General features: G+C 40.9%; 1 protein-coding gene across 13 annotated transcripts in view; it reads right to left on the bottom strand.

Annotated features, from left to right (window-relative positions):
- LOC126284114 (phosphorylase b kinase gamma catalytic chain, skeletal muscle/heart isoform) overlaps positions 1-19,069 on the bottom strand; it is a 143,693-nt gene that overhangs the window by 2,436 nt on the left and 122,188 nt on the right. The window lies entirely within an intron of this gene.

The raw sequence follows: 19,069 nt of genomic DNA, 5'->3' as shown, positions 1-19,069 counted from the left end.
CAAGTACAAGCAGAAACTGAAACATGACCAATCTCCCCAGAATAAAATTTCATGCTCTAGCACTGTGTTTGGTGATTTGAGCCTTTCTGACAGACTAAAACCGTGCCAGTCTCCAACTAGAATGTGGAACTATTGTCTTTTACAGGCAAGTGCTCTACTGACTGAGCTATCAGAGCATGCAGGAGCACTTCTGTGAAGTTTGGAAGGTAGGAGATGAGCTATTAGTGGAAGCTGAGTTGTGAGGGTGGATTTTGAGTGCCATGCTTGGATAGCTCAGTCAGTGGAGCACTTGCTCACAAAAGGAAATGGTACCAGGTTCGAGTGCCAGTCCAGCAAACAGCTTTAATATGCCATGATGTTTCATGACCTATCTTTTTACCTTCTTCAACCACCCCTGGGAACACATGCAGCCATCATCCAGTGGAGTCATAATGGGGAACTTGACCACTAATGGAACTCAAACAACTCGTACCAATTTATCCAACACATGTATTGCACTTGGGAGAACTCACAGTTCCCTGAACTGTATGTCCTTACCCTACGTATTTCGTATCGATCTAAAACGAGCATGAGGTGGTGTCTGTAGGCTGGTACTTGCCATCATTTTTAATGTTAGGGTACCATCCAGTAAGGCGTTAGAGCTTCTGGCTATTAGCGTATGGACAACTATGGGTTTTACTTTCTGTAATATCGGACTCCAAATTAGTGAGATGACGTATCAAGAGGTAGCTAACCTCATCTGTCACTGCCTTTCCTCCCTCTAGGTGACTTCAGTATCAACAACCGATTGTTGGGCAGTGTTAGTACACCAGAGCACGTCAGTCTAATGGAAGAAGTTATCATCAATTTTGACTTAAGTTTATTTAGCAATGGCACTCCAATTCATTTTAGTGTGCCACACTGAACATATTCTTTCGTTGATCCCTTGATCAGTAACTCTGGCCTCCTTCCTTCAAGTCAGAGGAGAAGCATGAGCTTCTATTCCACAAGGAAATATTGATGGCATGCTACACGGTACACTGCACTACTAATAGTAACAGAATTAACTATCCCCTTATCTCAGAACTCATCATCAGAAATCAGTCTCATGGTACATACAGGAAATAAACAAGGCAAAAAAAGATTGCAGGTTGGTACTCCAACAGTGGAAAACTTTATTATTTTTAAAAGGTTTCATGTTTGGGAATGTCATCTCCCAAAATACAAGAAGAAGGAATATTGGAAAAGATATGTCCCCACTGTAAGGACTTGTGCCTCTTCTTCACAGGTATCGGCTAAGTTGCATTATATTTACAGGTGCTAGCTAGCAACCAGCATTCCTCAATACTTTTAGATGGCAATGTTCATACTGATACTACTGTTATTGCAGAACACTTCTCAGTACACTTTGCTTGAGCAAACAGTAAGGGTAACAACCTGTCCTTCACTTCACGTCTGGAACTATATGCTGTGCCTTTCAGTGAATGCAAAGTCCCCAGCACTCCACCCCTCGGCCAAGACACTGCACTGGTACCTGATAAAATCCACAATTAAATGCTATATCACCTCTCTGTGGATTTCTGACATCACATTCTTGCAATATTTAATCATATCTGACGTGAGGGGGTTTCCAACCCATTGGAGGAAAATCCCAATTGTCCCAGTCCTGAAACCGAGTAAAAACCCTTATGAAACAAACAGCTACAAATCCCTCCATCTCAGGAATTTTCCATGTAAGGTGCTCAATCAAATGGTGAACCGGCAACTCTGCCTGTCTCTCGAATGAAGGGGGCCTTTTGTCCAAATCCCAATGTAGATTTCAGAACGATCAGTCCACAACTGACCACTTAATTCACATGGAATCTACTACATGGACACTTTCCCCCACCATCACCTACATCTCACTGTCATCTGGTCTGTGTGAAAAAGACCTGATGATGTTATGTCCTTAACTCACTGTAAGAGAGGAATTTTAAGGCCCACCTTCTGAATTTACCCAGAAATTTAGATAGATGGGCTTACAGAGGCAATGGGCCTACGGTCTCTCAGTCCGCATATGTTAACAGCTTTTGAATTAACTTCAGTTCTTCAACTATGAGTTTTGATGAATACCGGAAAGCACAATCGTAGCCTGCACTTGTGCCTTCCAGTTTTCCACTTGCAAAACATGTTTAAAACACTTCTGCCAACACAGAACTGCTCATCCACTTCCAGAACATGACATTCACAATGAACAACTCAACACGGTAGAATCATCTCCATTTATGCATCTTTTATATGTTGATGTGACTACCCCAAATTTGCCAGTTTATAAAGAAGTGCCACCTGAAACTCACCACCTTCATTTATCTCAATCACATATCCTGACATGTGTACTTTTGCCCACTCTTGTGTCTGTACAAAGCTCTCATTTTCTCTCTAATGTATTGTGGGAAACTTGATTTTGGATCCCTGGCTCCAGCACTGCACCATTGTGGGGTTTGGCTCACGACTAGTGCCTGTGGCCCTTTATTCTCATCTCTTCCTTTCTCCATTGAACCCTCTTTTGACAGAGTGTCTTCACAGCCACCCTCTCCACATCCACCTGTGGTGCATACCTCATTCTCAGAGATCCACCTGGAACTATCATTTGGACCAAAGGAAATATTAAAAACAAAGATTCCAAGACTTACCAAGCGGGAAAGCGCTGGTAGATAGGCACAATAAATAAAACACACAAACACACACACACAGAATTTCTAGTTTTCGCAACCGACGGTTGCTTCTTCAGGAGAGAGGGAAGGAGAGGGAAAGACGAAAGGATATGGGTTTTAAGGGAGAGGGTAAGGAGTAATTCCAATCGCGGGAGCGGAAAGACTTCCCTTAGGGGGAAAAAAGGACAGGTGTACACTCGCACACCCACACATATCCATCCGCACATACACAGACACAAGCAGAAATGTGCCTATCTACCAGCGCTTTCCCGCTTCGTAAGTCTTGGAATCTTTGTTTTTAATATTTTTTTCCCATGTGGAAGTTTCTTTCTATTTTATTTGGACCAAAGGAAATAGTAGATTTCCCTCACTGCATGATTCATAATTTGCTCCTCTCAGTTTGTGATGAATTTACTGGTTCAAAAGTTAGTCTGGACTCACAATTCAAAGACTGGCTATGCTTTCACATGTTTTGGCAGTTACAAACAGCACTGCCTACCATATGAGTGCAGTGTTATACACCAGAATTAATGGCCTTTATCTAAGCCCTAATTACACTTGGCCTCAGAGGAAGTTCCTAATCTGCAACAAGTTTTTCGTTCCTAGTGTCAGTTGGGAAGGATACTGCCACTGTGCTGGTATATCTGTGTAGCTGCAAAAATCTTGCCATCTAGTGGACATCTGACACACTGTTGGGTACACACATACTAACTTACTAGTCTTCTTACACCATTTATCATTTTTTTGTTACACGGTTATAGTTAAGTTAGTTGAACCTTCATATGTTTAAATGAAACATTTTGCTCTTTCTGTTGAGAATGCTTTAAGCAATGCTAATTCTAAAGTCCTGGTATTATAGTAAAAATTAAACAGAAAATAAACACACTAGTTAAGAATTCTGCACTTTTTCCTCATATCCTGTGGTGGATAGGCCAGAAATAATCTTCAGCAGATGTGTGATCACATAGATAATATCATATTATTGTAATTATTATTTTGTATAACATGATAAAACAACATATTAACATTTTGTGACTCAGGTCTGCCTTTCCTGTATCATTTCACTAACATTAATCTGTTGGTTTGTTCTGTTTTTCACTGTCATTCAGTTTCATACTTGGCCTCTCTAACTTCCTTTGCCCTGCTAAAGTTCATAGTCATACTTCCTTTAAGGTACAAAGAACTGCTGATCTTTCTTATGGTAGTTTATAGTTCACCTTAGGTAATGTGTTTTACACAGTGAGAGATTAGTGTTTTGTGATTAAAAGTTCAGCCACTGTGATAGGTATCATCTCATGCCTCCAGTCGGTAAAATTCCAGATCTCAGCAAATCGGTCTGTCTTGTGCATGCATATCCTATACTTGTGTAAGTGTGCACTAATTGCAGATCTCTTATTTCTTTATAAGGTCACAACATTATCATTAAACAGTTTTTTTGTTGCTCTAGAGTTTTTAAATGATCCTTAGGTGACAATGCATTTCTTAAACCAAAGCAATTTGTAATTTCAAAGCTTCGGATTCTACGTACCACTTCAGTGGTGCCTTTATAGCACCCACTGTAAACAAATTTCATTTTTCTTGTAATTCCTTGTTTAGCCCTTTCTGTTCAGCATGTTCACCCTAGTGGAAGCCCTTTGACTTTTTTGTGTTTATAAATGACCCCACTGTACTTGTCTCTGCATATTCCTCTCTTCACTAGTCCTCTTCATTTGCATGTATGAAGAATATACCATCTCACACATCACTTTTTTTTAAATAGGATTTTCTCTGTCACCTCTCATTCCCTATGATTTTGCCTTCTAAAATATCTTTAAGAAGAATGCAAAGATAGTTCTTGTAATTCTCCTCCAGAACCACTTATCTGCAGCTTCGAGATGAGCTTTCCCCTAATTTGCTTACGTCCAGTGCAAGCTGATGTGCTTGTTCAATAGAAGGTTCTTATTTTGAAAGGCACTTTTAGTCAGTGTTATTCATCTCTTGATTTCCTCAAGGCATCTTGATTACCTCCACAATGCTACTGAGGCAGGAATTTGGTTACTTCCTCAAGGTGCTCACTGCCTATTTTTATGTCAGTGTTACCCCCACCACCTTTCCTGTCCAAAAACATGATACTTGCCTTATTTTCAGTTTTCTTTTCACTATCTCTTGATTTTTAAGGCTTTAAGCATTTTATTCAGTTTTCTTTGAGTTGAACACTATCAGAATGTCATCAGCAAATGCAATACAGTGAATGTGAATACCATCAATCTTTATCCCTTTTATCTTTCCTTTCATTGTTGTTATTGCCTCCCTGATGAACATCTTAAATAAATAAGTCTTATTCTCCTTTGATTTTTTCCTTCTGTCTGGTTACCGTTAACATCCAGTTCAGTACGTTGACTTGTGTGTACACTCAAAATTGTCTGTTCAAAATTAACTGTCTGTTCTTACAGTCAAGTCCTACTTAGTGCATTGCTTTTTAAATAACAACTTGCAATCAACCATATCAAATGCCTTTTATGGGTGAATGAATGCTATATATCTCCAGAATGAGATTTTCACTCTGCAGTGAAGTGTGCGCTGATATGAAACTTTCTGGCAGATTAAAACTGTGTGCTGGACTGAGTTCGAGTCTTAGTGGCACAAAGTTTTAATCTGCCACTAAGTTTCAATGCTATACATGTTTTCCTGTTTACTTATAAATCTTCTTTCCAGAATGTGGCATAGTGTCAATATTGCTTCTCTTGTTCTTTCCCCTGCACTGAAGCCAAATTGATCATTGGCAAAGTTCCTGCCTATGTTATTTTTAATCGTATCTTTATCTATTGACAGGAATATTTTTGACACACAGAACAGAGGGCTGGTCTTCTCTGATTTGTACAATACTTTGCATTTGTCCGCCTGAGTAATGTGGTAGTTCTACTTCTTGTGAAGTAAGGTGACATGATAGTAGCCATGGCAGAATCTAATTGGAATACTTTATTAATATTTTCTCAGATTACAATTAGTAGCATCTGAAGGTAACTTTCCCCTCTTGCAGTGCAGTTTTAATCAACTCTTCATTTTTTGCAGGTACCTCATTTATAATCAAAGGATATTTGTTTCATAGCATTTGAAGACAGGTCAGTTGATTATATTATAACTCACAGATCTCTATCAGTATGTACGAGTCCAAAACCATCCTTTTCTGATTTTGCTGCAAATTTCTAGCCCATGTTCTATGTCAGTGGGTTATAAAGATCAATAAAAAGGAACAGAAAATGTTCCAAGAGAGAAATGAAACCAGTGCCAGAATCACAAGATGATATATAAATAACAAATGTTTGGGGCTTCAGGCTGCTGTTGACATTTTATTCAGCTGTTTATCCTACTCATTTTTAATCATAAGTTTCAGAATACATCTCCAAGGCTTCTCAAGTTAAAGAATGGCAGCATATTATGTTCAGCAACAGGCAGCCAAGATAAAAACTTTGCTGCCTGACATGGGGATGGCACTAGTATTTATTAAAATTTGTTTTTATTGTGTTCATACATTTTGTGCAATGATTTTAAGTTGAGAGTCAATAATGGAGTATTCCAATTTTATGGCTTTTTAGAGAAGTTGTGTAATGTGCACTTCATTCAAGAGTAAAAACTTAAAATGAAAGAAATTTGGGGTTGGAAAACATTTTGAGTCCAGTGAAGAAGTTATGGCAGCTGTAGATAGGTATATTGCAGACCTTCCAGAATCACACTTTAGAGATGGAATTTTACTACTCATCAGACAAATTTTCGACAAAGTGCGCTGCTCTGTAAGGTGACTATATTGAAAAGTAAATGCATTTTGGCCTAAAAACAGTCTCTCACTGCTAGTTCTAGGACATTGGTATTGTATGTAATGAAAAATGAACACAGAATGTCAATTTCCAGGCTCTCCCCCTACCTATTGTATCTCACTTTATTTATTTATTAACAACTGTGCAAAGTTCTTCAAACTAAAGAATGAATTATTTCACTGCCGCTCTTATCTAGGTAGTAGAGGTTGCAAGTGGAGAAATGTTTTACAGTCCAGGTAGTGATATGGCTTGCAAAGAGATATTTTTCACTGTTTTCATCTAATGTGTTGCTTCAGAAGCTCACTGCAATCAGTTGGTTGCAGTTGGTTGGAAAGATATTCTTCACTTGATGAACATGAATTTCTATTAGCACTGATTAGAACAGAGGAGAATGCAATAAAGATTTTTTGAAGTGAAAAGCGCACTTTATGTACTTTTCAGTTAACTTGTTTGTAAAATTTGCAAAATGTAATTACTTTTCACTTTACTTTAGAAAATATTGCCATGTAGGACAGGGGTAACCCATGTCTCTGACCACTGAGTGGTCAATTGTAAATCTATGTATGTATCTGACAGGAAATATCACTTTATAATGTCTTGCCCAGATACAGAGATTAAGCAATGAGTGGAGATCCAATGCACCAAGATTCTTCTCTCTGACTTAGTCATATTAACTTAGTGTGTGGTTAGAAATTACATTCAATTAATTTTCCACACCTTCACCAGCAATGTCCATATATACTAGTGCATAAAATTAAGGAAACCTGCTATTTCTCTGCCTCATGTCTAATTCACGATATAATCATACAAACTGTCAACAGATGTTGTTATGATTATGTTTTGCATGGAAGATGGTATTCTGATCAACAGACAACCAAGCCAGCAGTGACACCAGGGCACCTATCAAGCAGGGTAGTGTTTTTAGGGTAGTTCCACATGCACAATCGCAGTGTAAACAATCACATGTACATGGATACAGGGGCGCATGACAGCAAGGTCTTTAGTGCCTGCATGAATAGAGATTGAGATGAGTGTCAGTAAAATACACAAAACAGGAAGATAAAACAGCACATAAAACACAAGTAACAAAGTTGGAAAACTATGTGCATACCCACACACAACCATGGAATGAAGTATTGTGTCAGTAGTAAAATATTAACACCACATGAAGAAAGTGGTATAAGGAGTCAGAACAAGATATAGAAGATGGACATGACTGGCTGACCACAAGAATAAAAAAAAGGAGAAGCCAGCCACTTTGCAACACACTAAAACCTCCAGCCTAAAAGTTTAGGCCAGAGTCCAGACATCACCAAACTTTAAATCTTAGTCACACTCGTCTCATTATCAGATAAAATAGAGGGCAGATACCCACCAATATTTGCATCACGATATAAAAGGTACTCCATTAAAATATGGTGTATAGAGATGTGCATGCCACAAGCATCACAAAATGGGGGATCCTCTTGTGATAGTAAAAAGCTATGTGTGAGAGGGCAGTGCCCAATTCTATGATGCATGAGCAGCTTACTGGCAGTCACCACTAGCCATTTCTCCTCCAACAACTGCATGTACTTCATGTGTGGGGCAGAAACGACAGCTTGCAAGGGTATCGGACACTTTGCCACATCCTGTCCTTTGCAGGCCTTCTTGGCAGCCCGATTGACCTGTTCATTTACGTATATCCCTACATGACCTGGCACCCATCAGAATGACTCTTGCTTACCTTGCTGTTGGAGCAAGTACAGTTGGTCATATATCAGCCTGACCAACTCAGCTGTGTGCAGGTTCTGTAACAATTGTAAGGCACTATGGGAATTTGAGCAAATGAGAAACTGTTTGCCCCGAATATGCCGCATTTGCTTCAGTGCCTTCAGGATCACGTGGAACTCTACTTAGACTTGGTTGGGCTGGTTTTGGGTTTGGACCTTCCATGAATCCTTTCTCTTTCAAAAATTTTTTGGACTGCCGAACAAGGTAATTAGGAGCATTAAATTCCCTCATTATTTTCCTGACACTCCACTTTTCAGGTAAACTTGTAAGAATCATTAGTTTTTTTGCTCTACTTATAGAATTTTTAAAGTTTCTTTTAAGAAACAGTACTGAGAAAACAGTATACTCATCAGGACATGGTCGGGGAACACGGCAGAGCAGCCAAGGGAATTCCCTTGTTTGTAGCCACTAGTGGACACTACTGTGAAACCGTGATGCATATCTAAAATGTTAATAAACACAGATTGAAGTGTAAAATCTGACTTACAATCTTCCTTAAAATTCATCAAGTCTAAAATAAGTCTGGGCCTCCAGAGAAGCTAAGTGGAAATCTGCTCCCATCATGATGCAAAATGTGTAGACACCCGTCTCTAGAAGGCAATCCTGTGCACAAATCCCATAGGGCCTCTTGCCTGCTACCGGTTATGAAAAAGCCTTTCCAGTGGAGTCTGAGCAACAATATGATAGGCAGGTATGTGTGGTGCGGACTGTTTTATATGCCTGGCACACCGTAAGTAGCCATCGCTGACATGAACTGGTGATCCGTCAGCTTCTGCACAGAGGCTTGGTATGGGGCTTGCTCTGAATGCCCCAGTGGCCAACCGAATCCCTTCATGGTACACCACGTCCAAAATCTTTAAATAAGAGGGTCTCGCAGACTAAGGAATTGCCTTTATTCCAATATCCAAGCAAGGTAGCAGCTGACCGTCCACTCCAAGGTCTTCCCCTTGCAGTTAGTGAGGGCAACACTACGGTAACTACTCGGGCATGTTTTAAAAGACGAATTGAAATTACCTCAGGCCACGAGTCAGGAAAGTGACCTTATGCCTAAATAGCAATAAAAAGTGCGAGGATGATATCTTTGTTTCGCCTTGTGAGGTGCCACAGCATACTGTAATGAATCCTGTTGCAACCAGGGGATGTGTCAGGAGCTGCAGACAATGCAAAATCCAGCTCCCACATGAAATATGAGCAGTTGTAATCTTCATCAGAGATGGGCCAGAAAACCAAACTACACCTCTCAGCAACTGCTCTATGGCACTGGAAACCTGCATCCTGACTGCCTGTTGCAGTAACTGTGGCAAAATACACTGCCATAGTCTAGAAAATGTCTCGTGGATTGGTTTAGAGAGTGCTGTTCTTCATTACAGCAGCCATGGAGCACCTGCCTCCTCTCCCAGAAATTCTCCTGATGGTCTCCCATTCAACGGAACTTTTGGTGAAACGATTAAAGGTGTTCAGGAACTGTTGCCACGGCCTCTTCTTGCCCTCACGAATAATTCGGCGACACTCTGCCCTCGTCACCTGAAAGGCTCTGCAGCTGACCGACACTTGAGGCTACACAGAGCCGCACACTTGGTCCTGATTGCAGAGTGGCATTCGGCACTCCACCAAGGAACAGGTTGCCTCTTCTGTTGTGCTGTGGACTGTGAAACCGATGGTGCAACGGTGTGGTGGATCATTTTGGTAATACGATCCACCCATGCCTCGACATTCGCACAATGTTTCAACTGGAGCAATTTGCTACAAAGTGTAAAGTCAGCTCTTGTGAGCACTCATCACAGCGGTTTCCTTTTGGGTCCTACGCCATCCAGCAGATGAAGTGATCAGTGCAAGTCACTGATTACATCCCACTGAGCAGTGTGAGCAAGAGATGGAGAGAAAAGCGAGAGATCAATGGCAGAAAATAACCTAGTTGCTGTGCAGAAGTGAGTGTCCTGTCCTGCATTTAGCAAGTATGCATATGAAGACACGAGAATCCTAATTGCTCCACCACTGGGGCAGCTTGTTGCAGAGCCCCAAAGCACACTGTGTTCATTAAAACCACCACAGAGGATGAAGGGGCAGGGTAGCTGTATAATAAGGTTGGTTAGGGTCTGTTCATCAAGTGCATCATGTGGGGGCATGTAAAGGAAACATACTGTCAATGAATGACACACGTGCACTAGAGATGCGCAGTTCGCAAACTAATGGGTCCAAAGGAGGGAAGGAGCGAGGAACGAATTCTAAGGAACGGTCTTTCATAGTTCACTTCGGTTCTGGGTTTCTACTCATAGTTCCCGGGAATGGGAAACAGTCGGTCTCGTTCCCGCAACAGCACAACAGCCGGTCTCGTTCCAGCCTCGCTCCCATTCCCATCTCTGTCTCGATCTCCCTCAGCCGGACTTTTCCTTCTTTGCTTCTTTGCATGGCCGCTCGTCACAGTTTCACTGCCGACTGTTTCTAGTTACTTTAGCATTGAGTTGTTGTTCATTTCATTCACTGCAGATGGCCATTCTAGATCTGTTTCAAACCTTTTTTCAACTGTGGACTTCTGGTTCTCTTCCTATTCTATTCAGCATACATGACCAGTAATTAAAATGTATTTTATAATTACATAAAATTACGTGGTATGTAATACGTACATCTTTTCAGATAACAAAAGGGAATATAGGCTTACTTCACTATTTCGATAAACAGCAGAAGACACTTATAAAAAGGCAAGTTTTTTGTTATTACACATGCAAAGGAAGTCAGCATAGCACACGAGTGGCCATTTTCTGCCGTTTTTTCATCCACGGTAAAGCAACATGTTCATTGTTATGGAAGGCACACAGACTTACAACCGAGTGAAGCTCACATTCTGTAGTCGAGTGTCTGGTGCCATATTTTGTAAAGAGAGTACGATAACGTCTATAATATTATTTCAGTGGTACAGGGTAGCGCACGAAAAATCGGCCCTGGGGTACTAGACTGCTCACTGTCGTCCATCAATCATCATCTATTGTTTCGAAGTAGTTGTTTGTGTTAGCTTGTTTTTTATTTCTTTACTATCTAATTATTGCATGCTTATCTACTGTGCTCATAGTGGTCAATAAATTGTGTGTAATTGGCGAGCAGCCTGTAATCGGGTCCAGTTTTTAATGCGCCATCTTATATTATTTCACTGTGATCAGCCACATTATGCTACAGTTGCCTAAATGAGAGATTTTTATCATGAAAACTGCTTTTAGAAATGTATGAGAATTCTGCAATGAATAAAAACTCTGTACTCCAGAGGGGAGCCAAGTTCCCCCTCTTGGCGCCTTCCTCTTCAGTCAACTAGGCTACTAATTTTCAATTTTTCTTAAGAACCATATACCATGCACCAATGAACAGTGAATGAGTAAACGGGAACAGTTCCCAAAAAGGAGCCATCACCAGTGAACTAGTTGCCACGGACGAACGAGTTTGCCCATCTCCAGCGTGCACCAATACAGCAACTGCTCGTAAAGTCATTGCAAGTGAGAGAGGTGAGAAGTGGTAGTCAGTACTGATGAAAATATCTATGTCACCTCTAGCTCCCTCTCCGTTCAGGTTGTCCTTTTTGTGGAGTACATAACCTCATAACAAAAGGGTGTACAATTGATCGAAATGAGTCTCCTGGAGACACAGACACAGTGGTCTACCCTGATATAAGAGATGGATTTCCTCCACATGCGTCCTAAAACCCTGCAAGTTCCTCTGTAGGACAAGAGCCACTTCGTCGATTTGGTTTTAATTTACACCACAGAGGTGAAGTACCTGTAAAGAGAGGGAGAGTGGATGGGCTGCCTGGATCCAAGATGTCTAACTCCATGATGTCCTCCTCATCAGTGAGATGTGAAAGGACACCTGAAGGTGCTGAGGACAGTTTTTGACCCGAATGTTGTGAACCTTTCCCTGCATCCTGTCCCTTCAAGAACGAGAGAAGAAAGGGGGCACTGAGAGTTACCCTGCTTGTCGTGTGCCGTCTTGACACTCACTACCGAACTGATGCTGGTCTTTTCTGGGGCAGCAGCTTGGATTGATTCATCCTTACTCGTTTTGGCTTGGCAGGTACAGGTGCTGGTGGTGGACGGTTGTACACTGGACGATGTCTGCGTCGAGGTGTCGACCTTACGAACAGGTTTCTGTGCCACGGAAGCAAAAGAAGTGGTAAAGACGGGAGGTTTCGTCACCTTATATTCGTTTTTGGCTTCAGCACAGAGGATCTGCTTGGTGAATTTTAGTTCCTGAATTTTTCATTCTTCTGGAAAAACGAGGTAATCTCAGCTCCAGACTGGGTGGCTCCCAGAGCAGTTAGCACAGACTGCTGGAGATGGACAGTCAATTCCAACTTAATGGGCTACCTTTCCACATTTCCCACAGGTCGCTTCACCCCAGTAACTCCGCGTTATATGACCAAAATGCTGGCATTTGTAGCACCGCATAGGGTTAGGTACGGAAGGCCTAACCCTAAGTTGGAGGAAACCTGTCACGATGTGGTCAGGCAACATTTGCTATGTTCACTATCCCCTGTAATGCCAATTCCTGTTTAAGTTCGGCTGTCGATATCTACAACGTCGTGGCATGTGACCACACCCTTGCTAGAGTTAAGGGAGTTATGCAGTCCAACAGTTACATTCTATTCACCCAATTTTTCAGTCTTCATAAGTAGTTCCACCTGCTTTGCCTTGTTAGTCTTGACCAGTAAGGAACCTTTCTGTAGCCGCTTAATAAACCTTTTTGTAGCCGCTTAATAAACTTCAGGCTTCCAGCAAGTCCTCCCAGGCCTTTATGGATATAGAACGTCCCCACCTTCCTCTTAACCCTTTGTGACGATGTGGTTTCATTTGAAGCCACACACGATATTTTGATTTTGTGGCAAGAGCACAGTGGCTACATTCTTAGCCACACTTCTAGATGTAGATGGTGCTGCCATCTAGTGATGCAAATTTGAACTACGTCAATATTTCTCACGTGGTTGCAGTTAGTGATTCAAGTATAAGTGCCATTTTGCTTTTGGTGTGCTGGTTCTCTTTTTCTTGATTGATGATTGAATTTGTCTTTGAAATGTAAGTTTGACACATGAGACAAATTAATAATACTTTCTTATATAAGTACATGCTATATGTATTGCAACAATAATGAAAATCATGTACTTTTTCCGTATTTACTCAGGTGGTTTCGTTTGAAACCACTGCGGCTGCAGGGGTAGTATTAGAAGCTTATCATTTTTTTAATTTGAGTTTCGCGATATGTTTTCTCGCAAATTAAAGGATGAGGAAGTTCTGGTGTGTCTTTTAGAAGAAATTCCTTCGGATATGGACTCTGAGACATAATTTGGCTGGAGGTAGTTGTCTTGATTGACAAGTGCCAAGACTAGTGATATCTAATGTTGTTTCTGAAAGTGAAAGTGATAATAGTTCTGAAAATGACAGTGATTCAGTTTCAGTTCTGAAGATAATGTGCCACTAATAAGGTCTGTGCATTTTACATGGGCAAGGGATAACAGTACGATGCATTCTGTTGATTTTTTAGAGGAAGTTGGTGTCAAAGGAAAACTGAAGGTGAAGGTATGCTGCCAGTTGATTTCTTTTTATATCTATTTGGGGACAATATGCTGGAACACACAGGGATATATCTGTGATTTTGAGGTATATACTGGGAAATCAGATGGTGCTGTGGAGAAATGTTTGGGAGAGAGGATTGTAAAAAAATTGTGTAAATGCTTAGAAGGCAATGGATATCACATATATTTTGACAATTTTTTTTACCAGTATTCCACTTTTGCAGACACTAAAACTTGATGGTATCCTAGCCTGTGGTACCATTAGAGCCCACAGAAAAGGACTTCCTCCTCTGAAACCGGACAGTGAGTTGCAAAGAGGAGAAAGTGAGTAGTCAGTTCTTTCTGACGGGATTGCATGCATGAAATGAAAAGATAAACGTGTTGTCACATTACTATCAACAATTGACTCACCTGTAACTTTGAAAGAAGTTTGTATGAAAGAAAAGGATCTATTGCAAATGCATTTATATTAATGCAACTAACCAAGCAGAATGAAAAGAAAAAGATAGAGGAATTTCAGCAGTGTGTTGTAGCTGGCCTTGTAGGACACTTTGCTGTGGAGGGCCATAGGAAGAATGGATGCAGCACAGTTGCAAACTGATGTGGCCCAATGGCTTAATGTGAATTGTTCTGTTGTTTCTCAGAAGAGGTGACAGTTTATAGAGAGAAAGTGTATCCCAGAGTACAGGACAGGGCTGACCATGTGTGAAATCAGAAAGATTGGACTTATTTGGCTATAAGAGCATAACAGTACTGGCTTAGTACTGCACTGCAACCAGCATTGACCTCGCATAATCCCTTTGAGATGATGTATCGACGCACACAGTGTACAGAAGGCTTCAGCAGAGTGGCCTTGATTGTTGGATACCTCCGGTCTGTTTACCTATGGCGTGTCTTTACAGAAGGGAACGTCTAAAGTGGAACCGTCAACATGCCACCTGGACAGTCGAACAGTGGGCTAATGTTCTTTCCACAGCTGAATCCAAATTTGGTCTGGAGAGTGATTCTCTGTGGATTCACATCTGGAGGGCACGTGAAACACAATTTTGGGACCCAAACACTGCGGAAAGAGACTCGTATCCCTAAAGGCGTGAACAGGGATTATGAAATTGTACTGGTGGATCAGCAAAATTTAACTGCTGTCAGGTAGCGAGAGATCTTTGGATCTCTGCGCGGTTGTTGCCAGGTGCTGTGAATGCGGACTTGATGTTGAAGACGATAATGCTCAATTTCACAGAGCATGGGATTTTTTGGAAATGGAAAATATTGCACGCACTGTGTGATCTGCTCACTCTCCCGATTTTAGTCTCTCAGAGCATGTCTGGGATGCACTAGGGAGTCGGGTTGCTTCATGTCAGCATCCACCAACCACTCTCCAAGACTTATGAGCAGCTCTGCAGGACGAATGGGCGTTACTGCCTCAACATGAGATTGATGACAACATTCACAGCATGTCCTGTCACTGTCAGGCCTGTTTGGTGCCAGAGGTGGTCACACCCCATACCGAACACATTAACCTGTTGCCAAATGTGCATGTCAAGTCCGTTACGTTGGAAAAAAAATGAAGAACATTGCGCATTTTGCAGCTGTTTAAGTTCTGTATTCTTTACATTGTTTCTACTTTACTAACACCTGTTTATATTGTTTTGTGACAAAATAAATGCAACCTTGCAAAATTTCGGTTTTTTCCTTAAATTCTTTATCCTTCTTACGTAGATCTGTTTCTGATAGGGATATCGGGTTGTGTACCTGGAAAGGAGAACAAGTGAATTACAAACTGTTCTGTGGTCAACAGGTTCCATTTCTGTCATCTGGTAGCTGAAATCGAGCTGCCAAGTTGGTCCAAAGGAAGTTAACACTACGCTGAGGGGGGTGCCATTTGAGCAGCACTCTTTCTGGCAGCAGGTGGGCTAAAGTGAAAACAGAGGGGGAGGGGAAACTGTCCTCCTCATGAACAAATGTATTCAGGTGGCTATCAGAGTCCAACTTAAGTGGAGATAATGATTTCTTCACCTTTGCTAGAGACTGGGGCTTAGTCAACATGTTGGCTGTCATCTGCACAGAATGTAGGCTTCCTTAGTTTTCCTTGCTTCGAAATACGAAAATCAGCAAAAGGCTTTAAGTTCTTGTACCTTTCTTTCATTCTTCTAAATGGGGCAATTATAGGAGTGAGAGGAATGCTGCTCTCTGCAGTTCGTGCATATTAGAAGTTGGAGACACAAGGTGTTTTCACACAGCACCCCTCTGCAATCACCACAGATGGGTCATTTGTGCAGCATGAATACACATACCCAAACTGCAAGCATATAAATGCCCCATGAGAGTGGAAGGAGGGGCTTTTCACTGCAAGAATAATCCATTATGTTTATCTTTTCAGTAAATATGTACCTTTCAAAAGGCATAATTAAAGCACCAGTGCACACTATTATCTTTCAGCCCCTGCTGATTATGGCAGACAGAGTTGACATCCCACTGCTCCAAATTTTTTTGCAGATCATCTGTCTGTAATGTGAGCTCATGTTGACAAATAATGCCTCAGCCACTTTTAACGCTTTTGTGTGGAGAGTTCGTGACAGAAATGTCACTGAGCTTCACACATGAAAGCAATGCCTGTGACCAAGTAGGGATTGATATTTGATTTAGGATGGGGCTGATTCAGATCCTATTAACTGATGTTACTTTCTTGAATTTTTCCTTGGAATGTTTGACAATGAACAATGGTTTTGCTCTTGAAAAGGACTGGTCATTAGTTTGGGTACAAAGTGGATTTTACATGGAGTATTTCTCACAATTTTTTTTTGAATTTGTTTTTGTCCCATGGCATGGCCAGGAGAGGTCTTTGGGCCAAACATTTCTGCATTAAAACTATCTTCTCCCATGATATTTCTGGCATCTTGTGGCCACCAGTATGAGAAAGTTTGATTGTCTTCATCTGGCATGCAATGGGAGGTTTCAGCTCCAACAGTGCATTCCCTGTGTTGTCAGCAAGCTACAATGGTGTGGGTACCTGACAGTTGCCCACAATGGATTGCTACCATGTTTGGTTTTGGATGTCTAATTTGAAACACATAACAGAAAGGTGCTTCAGACAGGATTGCACAATGGAAGGAATGTGGGTGCCACTTATAGCTTTACCTGCACTACTGTAAAATTTTGAGAGAATCAAAATCAGATTGGTAAGTGGGGACTGAACATGAGTCAGCTGGTGGGAAAGAATAATAATAATAATAATAATAATAATAATAATAATAATAATAATAATAATAATAACATATGTAGCTACAAACAGTGCCCAATAGATTAGCCATCTCCTACTGACCATTCCAGAGGAGAGTAATAGTAAAAGATTAGAATTGCAGCAAAGGAAAAGAAATACTGTAATGGCTTGGGGACCCATGCTCTCCACACCTGTCCTTGGTGAAGAAGATAAAAAAAACTATTTTAATATTTGATAGAAAGTCATAACAGAGAGAGATTTTAAAATACTAACAAAGAGATAGAGGGGCTGGCCAGTACTTACCTCAGCTCAGTACAGCCAATACAAAACTATCTATTGGCTGTACTGAGCTGAAGTAAGTACTGGAGAGCCCCTTTATCTCTTTGTTAGTATTTGCTTTACATCTTTATATGAGATTTTCCATTAATCATTAAGAGGTTTCAAAATGCCTTCTAAAATGATAGTCCAGTAAAGCATAGCATGTTTGCTATAGCAGCAAGTCTACAAATGGAGATAAAAGCCAACGGACGGCATGGAATTCATGGATGATGCCATTCATCTGGGTGATACACATCACACCAGTGAGATTGGATAACATTTCAGGAACTGTCAGCATTGGTCTTTGTTCTGTCCACTGCATTATACATTGTTACTGCTGTTGTGGTCTTCAGTCCAAAACCTGATTTGATGCAGCTCTCCATGCTACTCTAACCTGTGCAAGTCTCTTCACCCCCGAATGACTAATGCAACCTACATCCTTCCGAATTTGCTTACTGTATTCATCTCTTGGTCTCCCCCTGTGACTTTTATCCCCCAAGCTTCCCTCCGATACTAAACTGGTGATCCCTTGATGCCTCAGTATGTGTCCTACTAATCGATTCCTTCTTCTACTCATGTTGTGCAACAAATTTACCTTCTACCCAATTCTATGCAATACCTCCTCATTAGTCATTTGATCTACCCATCCGACCTTCAGCATTCTTCTGTAGCACCACATCTCAAAGGCTTCTATTATCATCTTGTCTAAACTATTTATTGTCCATGTTTCACTTCCATTCATGGCTACACTCCATACATATACTTTCAGAAAGGACTTCCTTACAGTTAAATCTATACTTGATGTCAACAAATTTCTCTTCCTCAGATAAGCTTTTCTTGCCATTACCAGTCCACATTTTATATCCTCCCTACTCCGACCATCGTCAGTTATTTTGCTTCCAAAACAGCAAAACTCATCTACTACTTTAAGTGTGTCACTTCCTAATCTAATTCCCACTGCATCATCTGATTTAATTCAACTGTATTCCACCACCCTCATTTTGCTTTTGTTGAGTTCATCTTATATCCTCCTTTCAAGACACTGTCCATTCCATTGAACTGTTCTCCCAAGTTTCTTGCTGTCTCTGACAGAGTAACAATGTCATCAGCAAACATTAAAGTTTTTATTTCTTCTTCCTGGACTTTAATTTCTACTCCAAATTTTTCTTTTGTTCTCTTTACTGCTTGCTCAACATACAGATTGAATGCCATCGGGGATAGGCTACAATCCTATCTCACTCCCTTCTCAACTACGGCTTCCCTTTCGTGCCCCTTGACTCTTATAACAGCCATCTGGTTTCTGTACAAATTGTAAATAGCCTTTCAGTCATTGTATTTTACCCCTGCCACCTTTTGAATTATAGAGAGAGTATTCCAGTCAACATTGTTAAAAGCTTTCTTTAAGTCTATAAATACTATAATGTAAGTTTGCTTTTCCGTAACCTAGCTTCTATGAGAAGCCGTTGGGTCAGTATTGCCTCACGTGTTCCTTCATTTCTCCGGAATCCACACTGATTTTCTCCAAGGTCTGCTTCTACCAGTTTTTCCATTCGTCTGTAATGAATGTGTGTTAGCATTTTGCAACCACGACTTATGGAAGTGACAATTCACTAATATTCAAACCTGTCACCAACTGCTTCCTTTGGAACTTGAATTGTCATGTTCTTTTTGAAGTCTGAGGGTATTTCTCCTGTTGCATACATCTTGCTCACCAGACGGTAGAGTTTTGTCATGGCTGGCTCTC

The sequence above is a fragment of the Schistocerca gregaria genome, chromosome 8 (genome assembly GCF_023897955.1).
Source record: "Schistocerca gregaria isolate iqSchGreg1 chromosome 8, iqSchGreg1.2, whole genome shotgun sequence".
NCBI lineage: Eukaryota > Metazoa > Arthropoda > Insecta > Orthoptera > Acrididae > Schistocerca > Schistocerca gregaria.
Note: the sequence above shows the minus strand (reverse complement) of the source record. Positions and strands in the feature narration are given on the sequence as shown.